Below are 25,213 nucleotides of genomic sequence, written 5' to 3' on the forward strand. Positions count from 1 at the left end.
TAGTGTATAAAAGTCATCAACTATTTACCGACTCAATAACTGAAAAAACTTTCTGGCCACCTACCTGTAAATGCCACTAAAGGGAGCTGACAATTTTACTGTATACTGTGTTTACATTCATTACTAACACATTTGCGCACGCGTACGTAACTGTACATCACAGTCTGGGTGCGCTTGTAAGAGGCGGGCTCAAGAGTTGAGTCTGCTCCATTCAGGGAAGATGTCGGCTGTGCTATACAGCCAGCATCTGCTCATCTGTTCGTAACAGCAGAAATCGAAGCAGGCCTTGATTGCTACTGTTTAGTTATTTAAATGTTGCTGTCGCTCACTGATAGTGGCATTTAGATAGCACCTTCACTGGTGGAAGTGCTCATCAACAGCCCTTAGTGTATCATGGGGGAGTAATAGATTACCATGGCAGCCAGGGGACCTATGGGGACTAGAAATTAAAACAAAAAATAAATATGTTTTAAAACATATTGAAACATTTAAAAAATATAAAAATTTAAATTGTTCCCTTTTCCCAATTTTAAAATAAATGTAATATTATTCATAAACATATTTGATATCACTACATCTATAAAATTCTGGTCCATCAAAATAGAAACATTTTAAAACAAACGAATGCTAAAAAAAAAAATACATAAAAATGCCAAATTTCTGGTCCTTCAGTCACTGCAGTTCCTTTAAAAAAATGTAATAAAAAGTTCAATATGTCATATGTACTCTGAAATACTATCAATATAAATGCTAGCTCGGAACGCAAATTCTTTTTCACCACTAAAATATGAAAAAAACCTATACAAATTAAGCAGAAAAAAAGTCCTTATTCAGCTATAGTATGTCAACTGAAAAATAAAAAAGTTCTTGATCTTGGAAGAAGGCAAGGGAAAGAGTGAAAGAGTTTAACCCCTTCACAACCCATGACGGATATATCCGTCATGAATCGTGTGAGTTTAATCCTCGCCCCCTGCCGCGGGCAGGCCGCGGCGATCTGCACACATATCAGCTGATTTCAACAGCTGACATGTGTGCCTGCAAGTTACGAGTGGTATCGCTTTCCACCCGCAACTATTAACCCCTTACATCTCGCTGCCAAAATCTAGCAGCGAGATGTATATGCACGCAGCCATTACTTTTACTTACCGCCGCCCCCACCGGAAGTCACGTGCATGAACACGTGACTTCTGGTGGTTGCCATGGTAGCACAGGGTCATGTGATGATGCCTGTAGCTAACATGAGTCACTTTCTCTCAGTGCCGGTATAGTGTCAGTACTGAGAGTCAAGCAGCATATCTGCAGATCTCAGCTCTGTAGCTGAGATCTACAGATATGGCAGAGCGATCGGATTGTTGATCCATATAGTCCCCTAGGGGGACTAGTAAAATAAAAAAAAAGCAAACAAAAAAGTAAAAAAAAACCCCCAAAAAACAACTAAAAGTTCAAATCACCCCCTTTCGCCCCATTGAAAATTGAAGGGTTAAAAAAATAAAAAATATACACATATTTAGTATCGCCGCGTTCAGAAATGCCCGATCTATCAAAATATAAAATCAATTAATCTGATCTGTAAACGGCGTAGCGACAAAAAAATTCCAAACGCCAAAATTACATTTTTTGGTTGTCGCAAGTTTTGCGCAAAATTCAAGAATAGGCAATTAAAACATAGCATCTGCGCAAAAATGGTTCCCTTAAAAACGTCAGCTCAAGACGCAAAAAATAAGCCATCACTGAGCCATAGGTCCCGAAAAATGAGAACGCTACGGGTTTCAGAAAATGGCGCAAAACGTGCGCCACTTTTCTTGGACAATTTTGTGAATTTTTTTAATCCCTTAGAAACAAGTAAACCTATACATGTTTGATGTCTACAAATCCGTACCGACCTGAGGCGTCACAACGACACATCAGTTTTACTATATAGTGAACATGGTGAATAAAATATCCCAAAAACTATTGTGCGATCACACTTTTTTTGCAGTTTTTCCACACTTGGAATTTTTTTGCTGTTTTCCAGTACACTATATGGTAAAACTCATGGTTTCATTTAAAAGTACAGCTCGTCCTGCAAAAAACAAGCCCTCATATAGCAATATTGACAAAAAAATAAAAAAAGTTACGGCTCGCGGAAGAAGGGGAGCAAAACAAAAAACTAGAAAAACGAAAAAGGCTCAGGGGCTGAAGGGGTTAAAACAGTATACAGTAATTTACAGAGACCCCTCTTGTGGCAGCTGCAGACAGGCAAATTTATATCTTTCAACTCTTTACCAGGGCAGAGAACTTGGAGGTCAGTATTAGAAAAACTAACCTAAAATTTAAAATCTATCAGGAGATTTATTGGCAATATTTTTTTTTATTTTAATTTAAAAGCAACAATGCAAAGGTAAATATTTACTTTAAGTTTCATAATATTATTATAATTTTATATTTATAATATTAGAATACAATAATTATCACTTATTTATAATAACATGGTGGTTGCACACATTGGGCCTCATACATCAAGATGGAGGTTTTTCACGCCGGTCTTGATGAGGGATGTGCTGAAGTCGGAAGCTCCTCATTCATGAAGAGGAGAGCGCCAGACAAGCGGCGTGCACTTCTGTGTGCACCTTACCCCAAATCCTACTACAGGCCCTACTGGGGTAAGGTTTGTAGTGTAGCGAATGCCTCTGCTCATCATGATGCTTGGCAATCACCTTGCCCCTATCCCGTCCTAGATCTGCCTATTTTGTTGGAGTTGGGTAAAAATGACTTGAGAAGGCCAAAATTCGCAAAATTTTAATGCATGAAAAAGTAGAAAAATTGCATCAGCTCACCACCACCTCATTCGATAGTAAATGATTCACCTCAGAAGTTCTGAGATTTCACTGTGGGTGTGTTGACCTTCAAAGCTGGTGTCCACAAAAGTCAAGGCAAGCAAGTAAGATGGTGAGGACCAGCACTAACATAGCTGACTTCATTGGTGCTGGACCTCACTATCTTCCTCGCTTGACTAATTTTATCGATCTACAGTTGTGCCAAAATAATGCGACTTTTCATCCCTTTTTACACTTTTCTGGCAAAATAGCTTTGATCAATCGGGCCCTTTGAGTTAAGTAAGTAAGTATATCTGGTTAAAATTTCATTTCCAGATCCCTATGATTTCAAGCAGGGTGTAAACATCAAAAAATAGATTGTAAGTAGAGATGAGCAAACTCAAGGTTCTGTGTCCAGTTTTCGTACCTAAAACAGACTTTACAAAAAAAACCATGGCTCGGTGTTCGGGTGCTTTACATATGCAAACCACTCGCATGAGCATCGCTGTGCTCGGGTACGGTCGATGCTCAGCCCATTGCGAGCTGCTTGCAGTGTTTGAATGGCTCGAACTGGGGGTAACAACAGAGATATCAGCTGTAGTGTGAATCAAACAAGAAAAAATGGAAAAACTCTGCCCCCCCGCCCCAGAAATGTTCTGTTTATGGCAGGCTGTATGAGGGCGGAGACCCGGACTGCCCAATTACTGACTTCCATTGTGGTTCAGGTCAAGTTCGGGTCCCAAAGCGAACTTTATCTGAGGTCCAGCTGAACCAACCTTTCACTGGTCCACTCATATTTAATTGTGGGCTGCAATGTGCAATGAAAACCAAAAGGTTGCCCTGTACATATTGAATAAGCTTGGCAGTTTGTATACAGTGTTATATAGAACCAAAAGGATATTAATGATTTTAAATCTGTGCATATGATTTGTTGCTAAGGACCATGAAAGCTTTGTCTCAATGTTTTGCTCTGATAGATGAGAATGAAAGACTTTGGAATATAAGAAGATTGATGGTCTATTTTCATGATAACACAAATATGGCCACATACTGAATGTGACCAGACCAGCAGTGTTCCGTTTGGGTCTATACTTGTAGAGATTTCAGCTCACCAAAGAGTTACATTGAAGAATAACCATTGTTTTGATTTTTATTCCATAACTCAATAGTACACATAAAAATCAGACACTTTGTAATATATCTTATCCGACAAATCTGCTTCTTTCTCCTCTTGGACTGATCATTAACTCTTCTGGATATCATCTGTAAAATCTGTACTCAGTGAAGACAGATTTTCACATTATGGAGAAAGGAGATGCGGTGCTTTTAAAGGGTTACGGAGAAGACGATAGAGGCAGACATGTGCATGCCAGATCACATGGGAGGCAAGGTACAGTTCTCTGTAGAACCTTATGAGCACCAACTGCCATCTCCTATCTCAGTAAGAGGAAAGTTTGTTCTTACTGATGACACATTTTACCTGTGAGTTGAGAATATTTTAAGAATGAAAGATCAGTCCTGAAGAAAAGAAAAATATTTCTCTGATAAAATAAATTACAAATTTTCTCATTTTGACGTGTACCATTTATGAAAATAAAAACACACCCTCATCTCACACTATATTTTCACTGTTATTCCTGCATTAATGTTGACTGTGAGGTTAAACAATATACGATATTAAACTTTTTATTGGTTTACCATACTTTGTCCACTTTTTAATTCTTAACAAAAATAAACCAACACTCAAGATATTTTATAGTTGGTGTCAGTCCCAATAGTAGGGAACCCAACATCAATGTATGGAAACCAGAGGTCTGATATTGACGTTTGTGGATCGCCAATTTTCATGCACAATTCCCCATAGCATTTACATTTATTGTCAAGCCAGGCAAATTTAGTGTCAGAAGTAATGATAGATGGGTGTCACAACAAGAAGCTCTTTATACCCTATTGAAATCTTTAAAAATTAGGGCAATATCTTAAATCTGATTACTTAAAGGGGTTGTCCATAATTTAAAAAAGTCTCCTTTTTAGAAACAGATGATCTACATAAACTTGAACAGGTGTTGGTACAATACCAAATAGATCCTATAAACCACAGTACTGACTTTTCTATAAAAATGCAGACCCTTTATTTATATTTATTTATTTATTTAACTTATGGGAAAAGCCTTTAAGATTTGGATTTCGACCAGCCATGTCTATGTATTTTTGTCATTATGTATAAACATGTAAACTTAAGGTAGTCTACTGAGGTGTCTTATATTCTACAATGCCGAATCTCAATGGTATACTTATGTCCTTGAACCAACTTACTATACTTTTAGGTCAAGTCCGTGTATGATTTAATTCATGCTCTATAAGGTACAGGGGCTGCTACAAGGACTTTATTATTTTAAATCCAATGCAAGAAATATTAATTTATTCAAATGTATTAAAAAAAACAAACAAACAAAAAAAATAAACAAAAACAAACATTTAAAAAAAAACAACAAAACCAAATAAAAAAAGAACGAACAAAACAAAAAACACCAAAAAATACACACTTTAAGGCCTCGGTTCCTTTTACGCATAGCTTCTGATGTGAGGGCATCGGAAGCAATATACTAATGACCCTCTGCTGTGACTGTGATCTGATCTTCCATTCAGATCACAGCTGCGGAGAAGAGGGAGAGAGCCTTTTCTCACCATCTTCTCCCTGACCTGTGTCTGTGTACATCGCACTGCAGTTGGATGACATGCGAGTACAGTGCGATGTTTCACACGCTCCCATAGACTTTTATGGGGGTTTGTGAACCAAGACTCACTGCTAAATGCAGCATTCTGTGATTCATTTCTCATGAGAAATCAATCGCAGATATACACTGCCCCATAGTTTTGCACTGAAGCGAGTGCAGTGCGATGTTTCATCGGATTGCACTCAGCTATGTAAATAGCAAGTGGAACCGAGGCCTAATAATAGCACTCAATCCACTAGTGACTTGCACAATTTCCTTATGTGGAATCCTTGATTCCATTATAGATAATGTAGGAAATTTCTAGTCTGGCAACATCTGCATTCTTTCAAGGAACACAAGTTAGTCAACAATCATCCACAACCAAGTATGAATCCTTAGAAATAGATGGATGTTTTATTTATTAGTGCAAAGATATCAATCACATCCCTAATTTTATAATGCCGGGCTCACCAGGAATGGAAGTTGTTGCATGCCTTAAAGAAGGAAGTGCATTGCTAAACATCTGTTGTGGAGCTACTTGTGCCAACTAGATTAGCTGGCACAGGCTGTTGGCATCTGTAGCATCACAACAGTGGTTATATGTTACGTAAAGCAAATCAGCCAGAGTGTCAGAATCCTTAAGCCTGCTTTACATCTTACAATTAAGCATACGATATCGTATGCGATCGTACCCGCCTCCATCATATGTGCGACACGTTCAATTTGTTGACCGTGTTGCAGAAACGATTATTTGCCGTCACACGTACTTACCCTTCCATGCGACCTCGATGTGGGTGGCAAACATCCACTTCCTGGAGTGGGAGGGACGTTCGGCGTCACAGCGACGTCACACGGCAGCCGGCCAATAGAAGCGGAGGTGCGGAGATAAGAGGAACGTAAACTTCCCGCCCACCTCCTTCCTTCCGCATTGCAGGCGGGACGCAGGTAAGATGTGTTCATCGTTCCCGGGGTGTCACACACTGCGATGTGTGCTGCCTCGGGAACATTGAACAACCCGACGTGCAATTTTTAGCAAATGAACGGCGTGTATGTGATGAACGGTTTTACGTTCAATCACAATCGCACGTAGCTGTCACACGCAACTACGTCACTAACGATGCTGGATGTGCGTCACTTACGACGTGACCCCCCGACACATCATTAGTTATGTTATAGCGTGTAAAGCCCGCTTAAGTGGCCTTCATTGCACAATAAGTATAGATTATTATGGACCCAAAACTGCTAGAGATTATATATTATATTTTATTACTTTATTCATTTTTTTATTATAGTGGTGGTAGTGATAGTAATGATGGCATTAATTTGTTAGCAGTGGCATAAATTTAAAGTATTAATACAATAGAGATTGCAGTAGTAATTATAGTAGAATAATAATTATAATTGGATTATAATTTGTTCTCCAATTTCTCATAAAAGCTCTGATCTACTGCGATTCTCACCACAACTGCTACATTTTTACTGATACAGCTCATGTCAGAATATCTTTAAATTAATTAATTTTTTTTTTTTTCCATTTAAAACCTCACATCACACATTTTGGTAGATATTGAACCAAGAGTAGGATAGAACAAATCTGTGATTTTAGTGGTATTACTAATGATAGCAGTATTTATAGTATATGGTGGTAAATGTCTTTGTAGTGGAAGTATTCGTGATAATAGTATTGGTAGTTGTATGAGTGGTAGGCGCAAAAAAAATTGTAGTAATGTTATAAGTAGAGATGAGCGGTGTTCGAATCGAACTGTTCGCCGGTCTCAAATTCGACCTGTTTTAAGCGATGTTCGAGTTGTTCGACGAACGCGAACAATTAGCTTCAAGTTCGACAGTTCGAGGTTATGTTCGATAACGGTTCAATCACCAAAAGCGTTACTGGCTTTTCACAGTAATACTGTCATTCTATGTTAATACATTGGAACCTTGGTTAACGAGAACAATCCGTTCTGGGAGTGTGCTTGTTAACGAAGTTACTCGTTCAGCAAAGCAAGATTTCCCATAGGAAATCATTGCAACTCAGACAATTCGTTCCACAACTTGTTAAATGTCCCATCCTGGTCCCCTATTGTGCTATTCCATACATGCACAAACACACACAAACACACACAAACACGCACAAACACACACAAACATACATAAACATACACGCACAAACACATATTATGCTCACCTTACCTTCCGGTCCATCGCCGACCTCCTGGGACTTGCAGTTCGCCGATACAGGATGTGTATCGGGTAACCATCGCAACCAATGCCGGAACTTCCGCTGCCAGTGCGTGACGTCAAAGGCAGGAGCCGCATGCCTCTGATTGGCCAGCCTTTGACATCAGCGCACTGGCAGCGGAAGCTCCGGGGCATCGGTCGCATGGTTACCCGATACACATCTTGTACCAGCGAACTGCAAGTCCCAGGAGGCCGGCGATGGAACGGAAGGTAAGGTGAGCATAATATGTGTTTGTGTGTTCATGTTAGTGCATTTTTGTATGTGTTTGCCTGCCATTGTTTTCAATGGTGTTCGAAGGTGTTCGAAAGTGTTCGACGAACGTTCGTCGATCGTTCGACGAACACACCCACCGTTCGACAAACTGAACTCGAACACTAGAGTGGTGGCTCATCTCTAGTTATAAGCGTTGGCATCAGTAAAGGTAGTAGTGGTAGTACTAGTGATTGTCATAATGATAGTAGTAGTGGTGAGAGTAATAGCGGTAGGTATGAGTGGTCGGAGTAATAAAGGTACTAGAATTGACATTGTGATGCTAGTCACTAAATGGACAAGTTGTGAGGCAGGGTAGTCAAATGTTCTAGTGTCAGATACCAAGAGAGATCGCCATGGACTAATAGTGTAATCAGAATACCACGAAAATAGCGGATCAAAGTTAAGGGACACGGCTATCAGATGGTCAGAGGAGGTCCAAGGTCTGGCACTAATAGATCCCAACACAGAGCCATCATCAATGAGCAAAATGCTATGAGTGGCAAAAATCTGGGACTAATTGATCAGCTAAGTAGCTGGGCAATCATAGAAAACAGGAAACACCTGAATAAGCAAAGCAGATCCCAGTCTCAGATTGGACGGCTGAGCTATCAATCAACACACCGACAGCTCACTGTGCCCATGCACTAGATTGGACAACTGAGTTGTCCCTTACCAAACCAACAGCTCAGCACAATGCATCAAACTGTCAATCATTGCGTCAAAGACACACTAAGTGGAGGAATTGGGACAGACTATAGTAATGCCGTTAGTAATAGTTTTGCTTGAGATATATTTTTTTCTCTCTGCTTAATTTTAGCGTACTCAGTATGCACTGTAATTTATACTGGGTGAATAAATCAGAAGTGTCATTAATACTAGGGAAAGCATTGTATGGAAAAGTACAAACCAAGTTGCAGTTAACCTATTGAGCAATGTGTATTATTCATCCACTATTAGATTCTAATTCAGGTTTTATAATTAAAGGATTATTATATTTGTCTTATACTTGGTGTGTATATTTCAGACTGTTCTGCAGCTTTCACGCCTATAATCGATTGTTGAACATCCATCTGTCTAGGGCAGCAGAGTATTATGATGAACAATCAAACCAGAAGTCGGACATCATATTGTAGCTGAGAAGACACGCATCTGGAATACTACTCTTCTTGATTGGCCTAAAATGCTACCCGATACAACCAGAAAATGATATACAGCAGTCCACGTTCTTCATCTTGAGTTATGCCTATCACATCCGTCAGTCCGTAAATGTTTCCAATGTGGTTATCAATTTTGTAACTGATTTTGTAAAACTGTATTTATCTCTTTTTATTTCTTGTTTTTCATTGTCTTCTGAGATGACAAAAAATATTAAAAATAAAAAAAAAAATAATTAAACAGTTCACACCATCAAAAGAAAGTCCCACACAGCCTCAAGGTGGATACATTATGTAGAATAAAAATAGGTGGATGAACGTGAGATCCTTCCGATGGAGCTCTTGGGGCAATCGGCAATATAATTATGTGTTGTGGTATTCACGCCCTGTTCTTTATTATTTATAATAAATGCATAGGAACAGAACTACTTCATGCTCTGCAGTTAATGATATATTAACTGTGTCAAATTAGGGTCAGAATTGTTCTAACATGTATTTCCAAAACCTGTTCAGCAAAAAAAATTAAGGATATATAGAATCTTCCATTGAACCAAGAAAGGAAAGTAAGGCCTGCATCACACGGTACGATCTATCGTGCGATCGCACCAGCGATCGTACCCGCCGCCGTCGTTTGTGCGCCACGGGTGTAGCGCCCCGCGGGCTCTGCCGCGGCCGCCGAGCTGCTCGGATCCGTGCTTGTACGGTGGGTGGCTCGAGCTCCTCACGGACCCGGGGGTCACGTCGCTCTGCAAGTGGGTTGGCGCTACATGCAGGGACCTCGGTGGGGAGTTCCATGGTGGTTTGGAAGGGATGTAAGTTCGTGACGCCACCCACGGGTTGTGGTGAATGGATGGACACCACCACTGTCATTGACTAGGCCTCCCAGGGACGGTGTTGCGCAGCTTGGTGTTGACCCTTCCGTGCGTAGGGGAGTGATGGTCCCGGGGGCCCGAGGGAGGCGTTGTGGCGCGGGAGCGGGTGCGTACTGGATGGTGGTGCGGTGCGGCGCGGTGCGCGGCCCGAAAGCACTGGTGTACTCACTATGACACAATACACTGGAGTCTCTGGTAAACCAAACGGGATGATGAACAGGGCCCGCAGCCGGCTGCAGCTTCTCCCTTATCAGGTTGGTGGTTTCTGCCTTTCTCCTGCACCTCTTTGTGTGAATGTTTGACTCCTATGCGCAACGGTAGTTTGCTCCCCGGCTTGCTGGGTGTCGGAGGAGCACTGTTTGCCCGCACACACTGGCCCTTTGGGTCTCTATGCCTTGGCGGTGGCTTTACCCTGTATGGTTGGGCTGTTATCTTCTAACGGGTCTTGTGTGGGAAAGGTCTTTAAGTCCTGACCTCAATCAGTTGATTTGACTCAGCCCTGTCAGTTCGGGGCTTTGTACTGGGTCTGAGTACCCCTCCTGGTGCTCCGGTTTCCAATCGGTTCTCCGGTTCGGTACTGGCGGGCCACCGCCCGACCTCGGTCCCTACGGTTCCACCGGCTGTAATCCCAGCTCCTGCAGGCGGCCACCACCGTTTGCCTCCTTGCCAGAGGTAACTGGGCTCCGACCCAGCCACCTGAGTAGACTATTGGCAGGCCTGGTCACAGGTCTGCCCTTGAACTCGACCTCTCTCCTCCACAGTTAAAGCTACTCTCTCGAGCTACTCTCTCGAACTGGTGTCCTTTTAGCACCTCCAGGCCTGTGAACTCCTCAGTGGGTGGAGCCAACCGCCTGGCTCTGCCCCCCCTGGTGTGGACATCAAACCTGGAGGGTGGTGACAAGGTTTTTAAGTTTGGCTGCTGTCACCTTTTTAGGGAGGGGGTGTGTGTGCATGGGACTACCTGGGACGACCTGACTAGTCTAGGGCATCACATTCCCCCTTGGTTTAATGCAGACTATCCGCAGGCTGCCCGTCCATCACCGGTTTATTTTGTTTCTGAAAGATAAAAAAGGGAACACAGTACAAGTATACAAACAGTTGTACAAACTTTGAATTTTAGCTTTTTAGATCTTCCCTTACGGGAGGCACATATTTGAACGTTGCAAACAGTAAACATTTTTATTAATAACGGGAAACGGGTCCGGGTCCTTCAATCACCCACCCAAACAACCTGAGCTTTGATGCTGCCCCTAAGAAGTGGGCAGCACACCTTTTCCCCAGTCCAGGAACGGGCCCAGGCGTTACCCAACGGGACGGGTACAGGGTTTCACATCTGCCTGTCTTTTCAGAGGCCCCACGTCCAAGGGGACCCCTGACTCAGAGGGTGGCCACCGGTTGTAGTGGTGGCAGGTCTCGGCCAGCTATTTCCCGCAGGCCCATTCTCCAGTCTGCCTCTCCGGAGGCTGTGAAACCGGAAGGCCGGTTAAGGGAAGGTGTTATTTACAAGCCCAATAGTTTTTTGGTGGCCTGCTAGTTCTTGGCCTTGTCTTTATGTAAACGGGGCAAAACAGAAGTCCCAACGGGGACTGTTCAACTTTTGCAACCGGGATCCGCTGCCTTTACTTTCATCTTCTAGGTAAAACTCCGCTGCCGGCGCAGCCTCCTCCAGCCACTTTCCCCTGTCCACCCCAGGGCAGCACGGGTCCCAATGCCACACTCACTCACGGTAGCACTGTCCTTAAAGACCCCGTCTTCCACTGCCTGCGGTTCGGGTACGGTAGCCGGGCTCTACTTGTAGAACTGTCTTTGCTCCTCTAATTCCCTGCCGTCCTCCACCAGGGGCTCCGACCCCTGATGGTGCCCACTGAGGCTCCGACCCCGGCGGCGTTCAACAAGTCGGGCAGGGTCCGGCTCCTTCCACCCGGCGTACCGGATGGTGTCCCGCGGGGAACTCGGGGACGTTCAACAAAGGAACACGGGGACTGCAGGAGCGGGTCCTTTAAAACTTGAACTTTTAAAACGCTGAACTGTAAAACTTCAGGGGTTAATTTGGAGTGCTGCTACCACCGCAGAGGACCATGCTGACCAACGGTCTGATGATCAACCGGGTTCCCCATCCAGGGGCAGTAGGTTCCGGGGCTGTAGGCCATTACTGGGAATGGCGGCGGGGGCAGCGCACTCGGCACCTCTTCCTCCATGAGTTGCACTACACCGGGCCCACTTGCTTCGGTACTGCCGGGTCCCGGCTCCCAACTAATAAGGGTTGACACGGGAGTCTGCGTGGCTTAATCTCTGCACTGCACGGCGGCGGTGGCCCCCTGCTCACGGGCCCACACCACGGCAACCATCCTGCGGACCTCCGCCTTCCAATCGAGCAGCTGCTGCAGACTCTGCACCCTCACCTTCATACAGAACCAACCCAGCTCCCGCTCCAACCAAGCAGCAGTTCCAGCGGGAAGCTCGCCCGGGCTGCAGTCCTCAAAGGCTACCCCGCCTCTGCTTCTTCCGAGCACCGCCACTCCAGCGGCAGGCGCCCCTCCGCTCTCGTCCAGAAACGCCGACATCTTTCCATCCGTTCCCCCCGTAGTCTTTTCCGGGCACTTCACTCGCGTTTTGCACCGCTCTGCTCTCGGGGGGTGGGGCTTTGCTTTTCACACCCTTTCTGCTCGGAGAAGACGGCACTGGCGGGAACTTTTCGGCTCAAGATGGCGGATTCTACAATTTTTCAGCGGGACGCCGCTAACAACAATTTCAAGGCGCACTTCCACAGGTAAGTGGACTGTTCCATCCTGTTCGTGACGCCAGAAGCGTCGATGTGTACCACCCTGTGGGCTCGGCCGCGACCGCCGAGCCGCTCGGATCCGTGCTCGTACGGTGGGTGGCTCGAGTTCCTCACGGACCTGGGGGTCATGTCGCTCTACAAGGGGGTTGGCACTACACGCAGGGACCTCGGTGGGAAGTTCCACGGCCGGGGGCCGTGGTGGTTTGGAAGGGATGTAAGTTCGTGACGCCACCCACGGGTTGTGGTGAATGGATGGACTCCACCACTGCCGTTGACTAGACCTCCCGGGGACGGTGTTTTGCAGCTTGGTGTTGACCCCTCCGTGGGTAGGGGAGTAATGGTCCCAGGGGCCCGAGGCGTGGGAGCGGGTGCGTACTGGATGGTGGTGCGGTGCGTCGCGCGGTGCGCGGCCCGTAGGCACTGGTGTACTCACTATGACACAATACACTAGAGTCTCTGGTAGATCAAACGGGATGATGAACGGGGCCCGCAGCTGGCTGCAGCTTCTCCCTTATTAGGTTGGTGGTTTCCGCCTTTCTCCTGCACCTCTCTGTGTGAATGTTTGACTCCTATGCCTAAGCAATGGTAGTCCGCTCCCCGGCTTGCTGGGTGTTGGAGGAGCACTGTTTGCCTGCAGACGCTGGCCCTTTGGGTCTCTATGCCTTGGCGGTGGCTTTACCCTGTATGGTTGGGCTGTTGTCTTCTAACGGGTCTTGTGTGGGAAAGGTCTTTAAGTCCTGACCTCAATCAGTTGATTTGACTCGGCCCTGTCGGTTCGGGCCTTTGTACTGGGTCTGAATACCCCTCCTGGTGCTCCGGTTTCCAATCGGTTCCCCGGTTCGGTACCGGCGGGCCACCGCCCGACCCCGGTCCCTACGGTTCCACCGGCTGTAATCCCAGCTCCTGCAAGTGGCCACCATCGTCTGCCTCCTTGCCAGAGGTAGCAAAAACAGTAACTCGGGCACACAAAAGTTAGGAGTTTGAGGCACAAAGATGCTTGAAAAACAGTAAGCTTGTTTTTATTGAAACAAAAATCCAGAAATTCCAAACGTTTCGGCCTCAACACATAGGCCTTTGTCAGTGAATTTCTAAAGGGTCGTAGGGAAGAAATTTTTTTATATAGATTCACATGTGTGGAATATCCATGAGAGGGAGTAAATGCCTTTTGAGAGGAGAATAAGTGATCAAAATGAAGTAATGATATAGGAATAACAATCGAATTCCTGAAAGTGGAGATACTCCTGTGTGGTAAACGATCCCCCTGTGAACTCCTGCGGTCACCGCAAGAGTTCACAGGGGGATCGTTTACCACACAGGAGTATCTCCACTTTCAGGAATTCGATTGTTATCCCTATATCATTACTTCATTTTGATCACTTATTCTCCTCTCAAAAGGCATTTACTCCCTCTCATGGATATCTCACACATGTGAATCTATATAAAAAAAATTTCTTCCCTACGACCCTTTAGAAATTCACTGACGAAGGCCTATGTGTTGGGCCAAAACGTTTGGAATTTCTGGATTTTTGTTTCAATAAAAACAAGCTTACTGTTTTTCAAGCATCTTTGTGCCTCAGGCTCCTAACTTTTGTGTGCCCGAGTTACTGTTTTTGCTACACTGTGATTTTCCTCGGAGGCACCTACTATTATACGTGAGCCAGACTCTATTTCTATACTCCTTGCCAGAGGTGACTGGGCTCCGACCCAGCCACCTCAGTAGATTATTGGCAGGCATGGTCACAGGTCTGCCCTTGAATTCGACCTCTCTCCTCCACGGTCAAAGCTACTCTCTCAAACTACTCTCTTTGAACTGGTGTCCTTTTCCTGCCTCCAGGCCTGTGAACTCCTCGGTAGGTGGAGCCAACCGCCTGGCTCCGCCCCCTGGTGTGGACATCAAACCTGGAGGGTGGTGACAAGGTTTTTAAGTTTGGCTGCTGTCACCTTTTTAGGGAGGGGGTGTGTGTGCATGGGACTACCTGGGACGACCTGACTAGTTCAGGGTGTCACATGGGCAATTAGTTGCTCGTGGTGCACAAAGTCGTTAAACCCCTGTCACACGCACTTACCTCCCGGACGACGTCGCTGTGGGCGGCGAACATCCTCTTCCTGAAGGGGGAGGGACGTTCGGCGTCACAGCGACATCACACAGCGGCTGCCCAATAGAAGCGGAGGGACAGAGATGAGCTGGACGTAACATCCCGCCCACCTCCTTCCTTCCGCATTGCCAGCGGGACGCAGGTAAGCTGTGTCCGTCGTTCCCGGGGTGTCACACAGAGCGATGTGTGCTGCCTCGGGAACGATGAACAACCGGATCACAGAAGGAGGACCGACATTTTGAAAATGAACGACGTGTCAATGAGCAACAATAAGGTGAGTATTTTTGCACGTTCACAGTCGTTCGTAGCTGTCACACTCTACGATATGTCTAACGATGCCGGATGTGCGTCACGGAATCCGTGACCCCGACGACATATCGCCCAATATATTGTAGCGTGTGACGTCGGCCTAAGGTGGGCTTTGCACACTACGACATCGCAGGTGCGATATCGGTGTGGTCAAATTGAAAATGACGCACATCCGGCATCGCATGCGACATCGTAGTGTGTAAAGCCTAGATGATACGATTAACGAGCGCAAAAGCGTCGTAATCGTATCATCGGTGCAGCGTCGGCATAATCCATAATTACGCTGACGCGACGGTCCGATGTTGTTCCTCGTTCCTGCGGCAGCACACATCGCTGTGTGTGACGTCGTAGGAGCGAGGAACATCTCCTACCGGCATCACCACGGCTTCCGTAGAATATGCAGAAGGAAGGAGGTGGGCGGGATGTTTACATCCCACTCATCTCCGCCCCTCCGCTCCGATTGGCCGCCTGCCGTGTGACGTCGCAGTGACGCTGCACGACCCGCCCCCTTAACAAGGAGGCGGGTCGCCAGCCAGAGCGACGGTCGCAGGGCAGGTGAGTGCATGTGAAGCTGGCGTAGCGATAATTTTCGCTACGCCAGCTATCACAACATATCGTACCTGCGACGGGGGCGGGGACTATCACGTGCGACATCGCAGCATCAGCTTGCGATGTCGCAACGTGCAAAGCCCGCCTAACACTTCTCAAGATGAACAGTCAGTGCATTTTTTTCAATATGAGAAATCCATTTTCATCTTTTTAGGAACAGACATTTAAAGACTGAAAATAATAGTTAATGTTAGATAACCCTTTTATTTTAATTATTTTAATCTGGAAAGAAAAAAGTTAAATGGGTAGTCCGAGGCTTAACATTTGATGACCTATCCCTTGGGGAAGGTCAAGCAGATGAGATTAATTATGGTCTGACACCCAAAACCCTCACCAATCAGCTGAAATCTGCTCCAGCAGTGGCTGGATGAACGCAGTGTATGGGAAAGTAAACAGTAGCCCTGTACATTGCTTTGCAGCTGCCAGTGAGTATGGCTGCTAATTATCTCCCAGATAAGTATAACTTCTTATACAAGGATACCAGCTTAAATGTTACACAGCAGATGGCAGTTACACTACTGTACAGAAAGAAGCACAGTGCTTGGTGGTTACAAAACTGCACTGAGGCACAAGGCTTATTGATTGCTCCCCTTGACAATGACTGAAAAGTAGAGATGGCCAGATGGTTTGAAATTCAAATGGCCAGATTGTTTGCATCCCTGGAATTACCTGAAGAATTAGATTTGCAGCTGCAAAGCTTATTTTAGTCTAAAGGCCTCCTAGGTCTCTAATGGACAGGGCTGCCGTCAGGGCATAACAACCATGATTGGTGTATGGGGCCCGGTGAAAAGGGTTCCAGGGTGATTATTTAGATTTATGGAGCCCTGGGCTGGGCCCCCCTCTTCACCAAGCCCCAATCACAACCGCAGCAGTAGGGCCACTGCATACGACTAATTTGCATGTGAAGCCTTTCTAGGGCATTGCATGCAAATTAGCCATGTGATGGAAGCAAGGTCAGTGGAGCAGAGCAGGGTGCAAGCATGTAATCCCACGACCCAATGTGCAGCAGCGTGATGAGGTCATCACTCTGTGACCTCATCACATTGTTGCACGCAATGAGGAGGTGGCGAGGAAGTGGCATCCTATGGGGAAAGGTAATCGCACCATGAATTAAAGATCGACGGAGCTCATTGACCCCAGTCCCTACCTTGCTTCAGCTGGATGTGTATTGGAATGCATCATGGCGGCTCACAAAGGACGCCGCGTTACATGGGAGGCGGGAAGGGTCAGTAAATTTTGTTTTTTCTTTTTGGCTGCAGACAAATATACAAGGAGGGGGATACATATATACCAGGAGGGGCCCAGGAAAGGGACATATATACAAGAAGGAGGACATTTATACCAAAAAGGGGACAAAAACAAAAATGGGGAAAGATATACCAGAATTTGCACAGGAAGGGGATATATATACCAGGAGGGGCCAAGGATGGGGACATATATGCTGGGAAGAGGACACATGAACCAGGATGGGCACAAATATACAAGGAGGAGGACATATATATCAGGAAGGGGACAGATACCAGGATGGGGACATAAATACTAGAATGTACCCAGGAGGGAGAAAATATATACAGCAAGAGGGGCACAGGATGGGGACATATATGCTGGGAAGGTGACAAAAAAACCCAGGATGGGAACATATATACCAGGAGGACAACATATATACCAGGAAGTGGACAGAAACCAGGATGGGGAAATATATACCACAGGAGGATGGATATACATACCAGGAGGGGCTCAGTATGGGACATATATACTAGGATGGAGACAAAATACATATGGGACATATATGCCAGGAGGACGACATATATACCAGGAAGGTGACCAAAACCAGGATGGGGAAATATATACCAGGAGGAGGATATACATACCAGGAGGGGTCCAGTATGGGACATATATACCAGGATGGAGACAAAATAAACCTGGATGGGGACATATATACCGGGAAGGTCCCAGGATGGGGATATATATACCAGGAGGAAGACATATATGCTAGGAAGAGGACAATAAACCAGGATGGGGACACACATAACATGAAGAGACCAGGATGGGGACATATATATCAGGATGGAGGTATATATAACAGGAGAAGGACATACACAAGGAGGATATTATACATAGGACCTGTGTGGTCTTATATCAGTAGGATGCAGATGAACCAGCCTCCTCCTAACTCCTTGGTAACCTGTAACCCTTCTGCAAGAGCCGGTTTATGTTATACAAGAGTGAGGAGGGCAGGGTCATATACAGTACATCACAGAAGAGGCTGGGGCAGCTATACATCCACGGAGATGCTAGGACACATACAACACAGGATTCTGCATCATTTTTATGACTGGGGAGGCGGAGACTTATACATCACTGAGAAGGCCGGAGCTGCTGCTGTCATCATCTATGGGTATATCCTGATACTGGCACTTGCAATAGCGTTGACATGACAACATTATTTTTTAAAGAATATTGGGGCATAGGTTAATTTGGTAAGGGGCACTCTGAAAGAAGCACCAGCTAACCTGATAAAAATGCCCTTTTGGCATCCACTGACAAGATACAGGTTGGTATTCTTTTACTTTTAACATGTGATATTAGAAGCATTGATTCAGTTCCGTGGTCTTTTGCCTCTTTATCAGGGCCAATCCCATCTGGACATTATGTATAAGGTGAGGAAAGTGTGGGACCAAACTCATGAGTATAATCTTGGAAAATAGTTTCACATCTATGTTAATTAGGGGACTCGACAATGACTAAAGCACATATTCTGATCTTCCTCAGGTTTCGGTATAACTGAGATATCAGCTTCCAAGGTTTTTTTAAAGAATTGATTTGATGTGGAGTTAAATACTTTGGTTAGGAAGGGTGTCAACCGAGGAGCCAATAATTTGTAGATTTTAATATTGCACCCATCAGGTCTGAGACTCTTGTTTGGTGGGGACATCTTAATGACATGCAATAGTTCTTCATAAAAGGGTTGCTCTAGAATACTCTGTATGTCATCAGATAGGGAAGGGAGGGCAGTTTTCTCAAAACTTTGGTTTATTTTCTTTATTTTTGGGGGGAAGGGTTTGCTGAAATATCCTCTTTTGGGCCTTGAAAGTTGTATAATGATTTATAATAGTCCTTAATGCTTTCTCAGTTGTTTGTCGGGATTCTTTAACCTCTACCCCTGTCGAGGTTTGAATAAAAGACCTATAAGTCGTGGACATTCTTGGATGAATGCTCCCAACTAAAGCCTGCTTTACACGTTGCAATTTCGCATACGATTTTGTATGCGATTTGCAACGTCCCCATCGTATGTGTGGCACGTTCAATTTGTTGAACGTGCCGCACATACGAGTAACCCCCGTCACACGTACTTACCCGTCCATACGACCTCGATGTGGGCGGCGAACGTCCACTTCCTGGAGTGGGAGGGACGTTCGGCGTCACATCGACGTCACGCGGCAGCCGGCCAATAGAAGCGGAGGGGCAGAGCTGAGCGGGACGTAAACATCCTGCCCACCTCCTTCCTTCCGCATTGTGGGCCGGGAGCCTCAGGACACTGGTAAGATCTGTTCATCGTTCCCGGGGTGTCACACACTGCAATGTGTGATACCCCGGGTACGATGAACAATCTGACGTGCAATTCTAGAGAAAGGTACGATGTGTATGCGATTAACGTTTTAACGTTCAATCCCAATCGCACGTACCTGTCACACACTGCAATGTACCTTACGATGCCGGATGTGCGTCACTTACGACGTGACACCGCCAACACATTGTAAGATATATTGCAGCGTGTAAAGCAGGCTTAATACTAATGGGCCACCTGGTTTATCTGCAAATTCTGCATCCCCACATGAATTTTTTATTCTTGACATGCAAATAAAATATTTCTAATATTACTCCTGTTTTTCATTGCTGCTTTGAGTGGTATCCAGCCACTTATTCCAGGCACCTGTTTTCAGTTGGAATCTGGTGAGGAACCATTTATCCCCTTCCTTGCTCCTGGTCAGTTGTGGTATTAACACTGGAAGAGTGCTCCCGGACACGCATATATGTGATGAATATAATTGCTGAGATATGGAGAACACAGTCTTTGATTTTTCATTATTATATGAATCACGACATCGCAAGGCTGCCGACTTGTTTGCAAAACACTACTGTCACAGGTGTGGATCAGAATGTTTAGAGCATTAAGGAGCTTTTTGATACCTTGGAAAAACACACCATTCAGCATTTGAAAATGTGGTGGGACTTGGTCACATTGGAAAAATATGTTGACCATCATATGGTTCCCAGAGGACATAGCCTTAAGAAGGTACCAATTATATAGGGTGAGCCATAAGTATGGATACACCCTGATAAAATGGAAGTGGTTGGTGATATTACCTTACCGTTTGTGGCATATTAGTACATGGAATGGGCAAAACATTTGATGCTGGGTGACGCCCATGGCGGCCATCTGCAAAGCTGCCATTTTGAATTCAACTCTACTTTTTTCAATTGGAAGGGGGTCATATGACACATCAAACACATAGAGAATTGCACAAGAAAAGCAATGGTGTGCTCATTTTTAACATAGCTTTATTCATTATTGAGTTACTGACACGTTTGTGAAATGTAAAAACGACAGTAACCCACTAAGGGATGTGCTCATAGTGCTGCACATTGTGTTGAATTGTTAACGTGATTTTCTTCTTCCACTCTTGACACACCGAGAGCAATACCGCAGATCCAGGATGCAGGATGTGGGGCACCTGAAACAACGAATACAGGAGGCTTGTGGTAGCATTTCTTCTGTGGTTTTGCTCTTGGTGTGTCAAGAGTGGGAGAAGAGAATCGCATTGACAGGTCTCGCGATGCGTCCTGTGGACCCGCTCAGCCACTATCTCCTGGCCGCTTCTGCTTCCGATCATTAACTTCCAGTGGTATTCACTGCACTGCTTGTTACTCGGCAGTCTTCTGCTGTTCTCGGCAATGTTTGCGGTGACGTTAGGGTTCACTCGAGTCCTTGGCTTAGCCGAGTGCCGAGCAGTGCAGTGAATACCGTTTGAACTTTGACTATTATTGTCAGTGTGAACTTGCTCTCACTGTAGAAATTGTCCGTACAGAGCGATGAAGCAGAGCTGATATTGCTGTCCCTGAGGATTATGTCAGATAAAGGATTTTTTATAATAAAGATGGAGTCTCTAAATTTTTTTTGTTTTTTTACGGAAAAAAACCTTTTTTCTATGTGTTATGTTTTTCTTTTTACTGTTTACTAGAAATTCATGGTGGCCATGTCTAATTTAGCGTGACACCATCAATTTCAGGCTTAGTAGCAGCTGAGAATAAAAAGCTGGTATTAACCCCTTTATTACCCCACGTGCCACTGCCATCAGGGCTGCTGGACAAGCTGGGTAAAGCACCTGGAAAAGGCGCTAAGAAACAATGCACTATTTCCAGGGGTGGCTGCAGGCTGTGGAGAATCCCAGCCCCAGCTGCCTAGTTTTACCTGGCTGGCAATCAAAATATGGTGGGAGCCCACGTATTGTTTCTTAGCACCATTTCCAGGTACTTTACCCAGCTCATCCAGTGGACCTGATGGCGGTGGCATGCTGGATAATAAAGGGGTTAATACCAGCTTTGTATTCCCAGCTGGTACTAAGCCTGAAATTTATGGTATCATGCCAAATTAGACATGGCCACCATGAATTTCTAGTAAAAACTAAAAAGAAAAACAGAACACATAGAATTTTTTTTTACTAGAAATAAAACAAAAAAATAACATTTAGATTCCATCTTTATTATAAAAAAATCCTTAGCCTGAAGTAGTCCACAAGTAGAGCAATGTCAGCACTGCTTCATTGCTATGTAAAGAAAAGCGTCTATACAGAGCGAAAAGCAGGCTGACACTGAGGGTATGATTCCACTTGCAAGACTGCACGAGTCATACGCATCGGTATCACCCTGCACAGCTTGACACTCTCCTGACAGGAGTGCATCAGCTGTATGGAAAAACAAGCAGCCAACCTACTCCTGTCAGGAGAGTGTGCGCCGTGCCTGGTGATGCAATGCGAGACTCGCACAGTGACAGTCAAAGTTCAATCGAGTCTATGGCAGCCATGGACTCGGCTGAACCCTGACATCACTACGAACATGGCTGAAAACAGCTGAAGACTGCCGAGTGATGAGCAGTGCAGTGAATACCCCCGGAAGTTAACAGGACCTTCCACGACGTCATAGCCATGTGACCAGTCTGTAAGCCAATGTCTGTACAACATTCACACCAGACTGGTCACATGACATCATGGAAGGTCCTGTAGTTAGTGGTGGTTACCCGGGGGCACAGCAATGATCAGAAGCAGAAGCTTTTTTTTACAGCCCCTGGACCCGAACTGTAACACAAGCTTCCCAGGAAATCTCATGTTCGGGATTGTGTTTGCACGAACGCTATGTGTTGACCATGAACTTTACAGTTCGGGTCTGCCCATCACTATTTGGTACGAGTCCAGAACTTTACAGTTCGGGTTCGCCCATCCCTAGTCATGACCAAATGTCAAAGCGAGGTGCGAAAAGTGAATTAATGACAGTTATTCTATAAAAGCAAAATACAACTTCCAAAAGAGAGTCAAAATGTATACATTATTAGAAAAATGTGTCCCCTTCTCAGATAAACTTGCTGACCAGATGCTTGCATAAGGCACAACTGACTAGAAGATTCATCTCTGAAAATCCAATGCTCCCCCACCTGTGCTAGTGAAAAACTTCAACATATAGCTATAACATATCTTAAGCAGCAGAGATTACAGTATGTATAATATGTGTCATGCTCCCTGGGTCCCGGCGCCGTCTTTCACTCACTGCGCCGGTTCCCGGTCCTTCTGCCCGCGGCTGCCCCCCTCACTCTCCCTCCTCTGCGTCCTCCGTGCCTCCTGCTCGCCGGTCCCGGCGTCTCCCTGCGACCCAGGAAACTCTGTCTGGTCCCCCTGCATCTCCTGCATTGCTTCCTGCTCTGGTCTCCAGCACACGAGCCTCGCGCATGCGCATTAGGGTGCGCGCGTGTTCACTCACCTCTTCTTAAAGGGCCAGCGTCCCGAAAACAGGATATGGTCAATTACAGGTACAGAGTATATTAGGACTTCCTTTCCATGTGGGCGGTGCCTGATCAACGTGTTCCCATAGCTAGGTGTTCAGGTCCCTCTGTGTCTTGTATCCAGATTAACCCTGTCTCTTCCGCAGAGCCCGTCTGCCGTCCTGACCTGGTCCCAGAGTGCCGATTACCCAATTACCCAGGAGGTGTCCCGATGACTGTTTGCTGAGGATTCTGCCATCTCCCGTCAGCCTGAACCCGTCACCTGGACTTTACCTGGAAGCTCCAGCCTGCGCTTCCCGCTGAATCCGGACCCCGTCGGCTGTGACTACTCGGCACCTGTACCCGATTGCCATCATCTGTCCTGCCTCCAGTTCCCATTGGACTATTAGTCATCTCCCATGCCGATCTCTGAAGGACCCGTACCCCGTACTCCCTGTGTTCCGGCTGCCGTGCATCTAGGCCCTCTGGTGGGGTGACCGGACAGTAACTGTATAGGGGTTAGCTCTTGGTTGCCTTTCTGGGGGAGTCCGGTGCACGGTCCTGTGAATCCACCTCCAGGACGTTCCAATATGATGGATCAGATGTTTTATCAGCTGCTGAACCGACCTGATGCAATTAACAGCCTGGACATCTGTGAGGGCCAGGGAGGACTGGTAGGCCCAGGAGGTGGATCCACTGGACCAAGCACCCCACCTGGAGGGCAGGGTACACGGTAGCTGGAGCACTAACGTGGCAGGAACGGGTGCAGGTATCAGGAAGCAAAGACAGGACCAGGTCACTAAGGTCACAGCGTACTTTAAGGCAGTAATAGGAAACAGGAACAAAGACCTGAGCACCTAGCTCACAAGACAAGGCATAGAAACACAAACGATGATCAGGCGCCGCCCACATGGAGAGGCCAGTCTTATATACTCAGCACAGCCTCAGGTCATTTCCTGTTGCAGCAGTGCTGGGGCTATGAGACCAGGTGAGTGGGCGCGGCCCGGTCCTATACAGAACATTAATCAGAATCAGACTCCTGAGACCAGGAACAGGACTCTGGGGAGCATGAGCGGGAATGGCAGGCGTGACCGGTGGACGCATGGACTGGACCAGTGAGGAAGGAGCGGTGGTACGCTGGCAAGGCTGGATCAGTGGGTACAGAGCGGTGGCATGACGCAGGTGTGACTGGCTCAGTGGTTACAGAGCAGTGCCTGGATGGTGAGACCGGCTTAGTAGGTAAGGAGCGCTGCTGGGACACCGGGAGCGTGACAGTACCCCCCCCTGAAGCCCCCCTCTCCGAGCAAAGGACCCCCGGGGTACCCGGGACTGAGCCCCCGGACCGTAACCCAGCGCAAAGGAAAGGAGGGACGGCTGACCCCATGCACCCTTCCGGACCGCAACACGCTTAACCGAAGATTTTCGAGCAGTGGCAACGGAAGGAACGGAAAGGGAAGGACAGTCAGAAGCAGGACTGGAATCCTGGACGACCGGATCGTGCGTCTCGGACCGGGTATCGGTCATAGTCTCATCCTCAGTAGCCGCTGGACTCAAAGTCTCAACTCTAGAAGACGGTGAAATCAAGGTCTCAGAGACTGGGGATGATGGAACGACACTGGATAGCGTCGTCTCTTCTTCAGGATCCTGCAGCTTGACTGAGTCAAGTGCCAGGGGCTGAGGAACAGGCTGCAAGCAGGTTTCGTGGCACAAGGGACTCCAGCGGGTAATCGCGCCAGAGCACCAACTAATAACAGGGTCATGGAGTTTCAGCCAGGGCAGGCCCAACAGGAGCTCAGGGGCCATCCTCGGGATCACATAGAAGGCGATGGCTCCGTATGCGAAGTGCCAACCTGGAGGCTCACGGGCTCGGTGGTAAACCGGACAGGTTCGTAGAGCGGTTCGCCGTCTACGGAGGCGAACCAGAGAGGCTTCTTCAGCGGGGTGACAGAGACCTGGTATTTGTCTACCGTGGCCTGATGGATAAAGTTGCCTGCCGCCCCAGAATCGATGTGAGCCTCAGCTGAAAACCGGGTCCCCTCTGTCGTCACCCGGACAGTCTGTTTAACTGGAACCAAAGCGATTTCGGTGGCAAGGGTGGCGGTTCCCACCATCCCTTGGACCTGGGGTCTACCAGGTTTCTCAGGGCATGTTCGAAGCATATGTGACCCGTCTCCACAATAGAAGCACAGGCCCCGGGTGAGCCATTCTGCACGGCGTTGCTTGGCTTGGGTCAGACGGTCCACTTGCATGGGTTCTGGTGACAATTCGCGGAAATGCAGGGACAAGGGTGCGGTAGGTTTCTGTGGGGGCAAGGCGTGGCAAGGTGGTCGCTTCTCCCGGACTATCTCTTTGGTA

The sequence above is a fragment of the Anomaloglossus baeobatrachus genome, chromosome 2, assembly GCF_048569485.1.
Source record: "Anomaloglossus baeobatrachus isolate aAnoBae1 chromosome 2, aAnoBae1.hap1, whole genome shotgun sequence".
Taxonomy (NCBI): Eukaryota; Metazoa; Chordata; class Amphibia; order Anura; family Aromobatidae; genus Anomaloglossus; species Anomaloglossus baeobatrachus.